This window comes from Bidens hawaiensis, unplaced genomic scaffold, assembly GCF_021521415.1.
Source record: "Bidens hawaiensis isolate Kalapana, Puna unplaced genomic scaffold, B.hawaiensis_p1.1 tig00029063_1, whole genome shotgun sequence".
NCBI lineage: Eukaryota > Viridiplantae > Streptophyta > Magnoliopsida > Asterales > Asteraceae > Bidens > Bidens hawaiensis.
In genome coordinates this window covers 82,239-86,313 of record NW_027494792.1, presented here as the reverse complement: position 1 = coordinate 86,313, position 4,075 = coordinate 82,239, and the positions used below count along the sequence as shown (strand labels likewise).

General features: G+C 38.1%; 1 pseudogene; it reads left to right on the top strand.

Annotated features, from left to right (window-relative positions):
* The first annotated feature begins 433 nt into the window (after nucleotides 1-433).
* On the top strand, nucleotides 434-3,523 carry LOC143578206 (putative 3-hydroxyisobutyrate dehydrogenase-like 1, mitochondrial pseudogene; annotated as a pseudogene).
* Nucleotides 3,524-4,075: the final 552 nt, after the last annotated feature.

Here is a 4,075-nt window from a genome sequence, read left to right as displayed (position 1 = left end):
TGTATGTTAGCATTCTTCTCGGTTTTCTATTCCTATCTCTATAATTACACTAAAAAACAATACATTTCTCTCTTCTGATTAATTAAATAATATATTTTTTTGTACTTTATTCATTACACTTTTCTCTCTCCACCCTATAATTTACAAAAAATCACTACCCTTTTCTCAAATTTACAAAAAAATCAATACCTTTTCTCTCTCCACCATATAATTTACACTCACAACCACTCAAACCTTCACCCTATAATTTACAAACTCCTCTCATAAACATTTAGGGAACCGAATGAGAATGCTCTTATAGCCCTGTTAGAAAGTAATAATAAAAGAAATATAAAGTAGGTAAATAAACCCAAAAATGAAAAACTCTAAAATAAAACTCAACCACAATAAAATAAAATAAAATAAAATAAATTGGAATAATCGGATAAAAACAATGAGAACCACCAAGTCACTCTACAACACCCACCTCCACTTCAAACCCCTCCACCACACCATGTCCACCACCAGCGAACCCATAAGCCCATCAACCACCCGCCTGGGCACCGGCGTCATGGGCCACTCCATGTGCTCCCACCTCCTCAAAGCCGGCTACACTCTCACCATCTTCACCCGCACCCAGTCCAAAGCCCAGCCACTCCTCAACCAAGGCGCCCACTGGGCCCCTTCTCCTCACCACGTCGCCTCCAATCCGACGTCGTTTTCTCCATCGTCAGCTACCCTTCCGACGTCCGCCACGTCATCCTCCACCCCACCTCCGGCGCCTTGTCCGGCCTTAACCCTCACGGAATCATTGTGGATATGACCACTTCTGATCCGTCACTTTCTGTTGAGATATCCGAGTCGGCTGCTCTGAAGAAGTGCTTTGCTGTTGACGCGCCGGTGTCTGGTGGTGACCGTGGGGCGCGTAACGCCACGCTCTCGATATTCGCCGGTGGTGAGGTTGCTGTTGTGGAGAGATTAGCGCCGGTGTTTAAGCTTTTGGGGAAAGTTAATCATATGGGGGGCCAGGTAAATACAAGTGCACAAGTATCAGTGTAAAAGAGCTGAGCCGAGCCGAGCTGAGCACAAGTTCGGTTTGTTTTTGACTTGCAAGAGATTGAGCTCTGCTCATGAGTTTGTTTTTTAAAGCTCGAGCTCAACAAATTTATTATTTAGGGGGTGTTTAACTTATTGACTTATACATTCACAAATATTCCTAATGCCAAACAAGCTTTATAACTTTTTCTAAAAGCTATAAGTAACTAAGCAGTTAATACGGAAAAAATATCGGATATCGGTCGAGGAGAGATATCGGTAATTTTAATATCATGCAGAATTTATATATATAAAACACTTTAACACTAACAATTCAGCATACTCTCCTACAATTAACAAATTATCCTTTTGCAACTTGTAAAACACTAACAGTTGTAGCAAGTAGGAAACCGATTAAGACTCAAAACATCAACATGAAACATTAAAAGTTGAAAATTAAGACTTAAAACACTAATATCGGAATATCGGTCAATATCGCCGATGTTATCGGTACCGATATTCTTACCGATATTTTTAACCGATATTTCACATGAGGGCCGATAACCGAGATACACCGAGATTGATTGCATAGACAAGTAAAAGTTGATGAAAGTTAGCAATCCCAAACTCCCCCTTATTAACGCATTTATATTAGTTTTTAATTATTTCTATGTATTTTAATAAAAAAAAACCTTAAATGAGCCACGCTCAAACTCGTTTATTATTTATTAACTAATTTACTAGAGCTCGAGCTCTTTTTCTAACGTTCAAGTTTGGCTCGTTTATTATTTATTTTTATTATTTATTAACTAATTCACCAGAGCTCGAGCTCTTTTTCTAAAGCTCAAGCTCGGCTTGCTTATTATTTATTAACTAATTTGTATACATTTTTAATTATTTTTATATATTTTAAGAGGAACCTTATGCAAGCACATCTCTTGCTCATGTAGTACTTAAACGAGTCAAAGCTCGGCTCGCTTATTATTTATTAACTAATTTGTATACATTCTTAATTATTTTTATATATTTTAATGAGGAACCTTATGCGAGCACAGCTCGTGCTCGTGTGGTAACTTAACGAGTCAAAGCTCGGCTCTAGCTCGACTTGGAGTGTGAAATTGATACACAGATGTCCAAGATAGGTAAAACTTAAAAATACACAAGGCCCGTTAAGGCTCAACGATCCTAAACGAGTTAAGCCCATCAATTATAATCTTGGTGTAAACGAGCCGAGCTCGAGCTCAAGTAGTCTCGAGCTTGGTTTGTTATAACTTATGGAAGGTCAGCTCGTTTCATATTAAATTATAATCTTGGTGTAACGAGCCGAGCCCGAGCTCAAGTAGCATTTTTCTTAAAGCTGGCTAGGCTTGTTTATTATTAATAACTAATTTATACACATTTGAGTTATTTTTATATATTTTAAGAGAAACTTTAAACGAGCCTACGCTCGGATTGAGCTCGTATAATAACTTAAACAATGACTAAGGAGTGTGAAATTCGTTCATAGAAGTTTAAAAGAGGTAAAAGTTAAAAATGCACAAGGCTCGGTAAGGTTCCGACGAGCCTAAACGAGTTTCCCGTACAGTGATCGAGCTCGGGCTCAATAACTAAAAGAGCTTTATTTGAAGCTCAAGCTTAGGTCATTTCAAGCTTTTTATTGATCCGAGCTTAGTAGCTCAGCTCAAATCATTTGGGTTGGAATAGAACCGGTTTATTGGTGAAACTGGTTCTGGGAGGCTAAAAAACCGGAACCTATGGAACCGGTTAAGTTCGGTTTTGGAACGATTCGTGTAAAAAACCGGTTTAGGAACTGGTTTTCTATAAAAGAGTATTCTTATTAAAAAACAAAAGTAAATACATGTATACATAATATGCATACCTGCATGGCTACATACATAACACACATGATATTTACATGTATACATATATAGCATAACACACACAAAAATACATACATCTTTCAAACCGGTTCCTAAATATCGTTTCGTAAACCACCGGTTCCTCTTCCCAAACCGTCGGGTTTTTGGGTTCCGAACCGGTTCCAATACATTTGGTTCCAAACTGATTCGGATCATAGGCTTGGTTCAGTTGAATAATTTTTTTACCCACATCTACAGGGAAAGGCCAGTTCGCAAAAATTAGCGAACCAAATCACGATTGCTTCAACGATGGTGGGCTTAATCGAGGGTTTGATCTATGCACACAAAGCTGGACTTGATTTAGCCCTTTACTTAGATGCAATTTCAACCGGTGCAGCCGGGTCAAAATCCCTAGATTTGTATGGTCAACGGATATTGAAAAGGGATTTTGAGCAGGGTTTTTTGTGAACCATTTTGTTAAAGATTTAGGGATTTGTTTAAGGAGAGTGTCAAAATATGGGTATTGCGTTACCCGGGTTAGCGCTTGCTCAACAGCTTTATGTGTCACTTAAGGCTCATGGTGAAGGTGATTAGGCACTCAGGCTCTTGTTTTGTCACTTGAAAGACTTAATAATTTGAGTCTTGTGTAGTATATCAACTTGAAGTTTTAATAAGTTGTGTTTGTGTGCTTGCAGGATCTTGAATAAAATCTGTTTTGTTTAACAAGTATGTGATCAAATTTGGTGGGATTTGATAATTGAATTTTATGGTGTTGCTTGATTTTGGTTTGTGTTGCAATGACAATTCGTCGGGTTGGTTCTAGTAAATTATCGCAGCTTGGACTGTCATAAGTGTTATTAAGATCTTGGTGCCCCGTAGGTTGATCGTCCTTTGACCACATGCATGACAAATTACAACCTGAGTCACTCAAGAAAAGCTCGTTCAACATCGACTCGGTTTCTAAATGGATGAGCCTGAAACAAAGTAAGCTCGCTAGCTAGATCTTTGTCTAATTCGTTTAAATAAAAGCTCAAATTTTATTATATAAATATGCAAATAGGAAGTTGAGAAATGAGAATTGTGTTGTCCAAAGGGGATGGAGTGGATGGAGTGGCTATAAAACAGAACCATGTAAACGAACCATCTTCTTGGCTCTTTTTGATCTTCTTTTGGTTCGCCTTTTTAGCCTAATGGCCAATTTA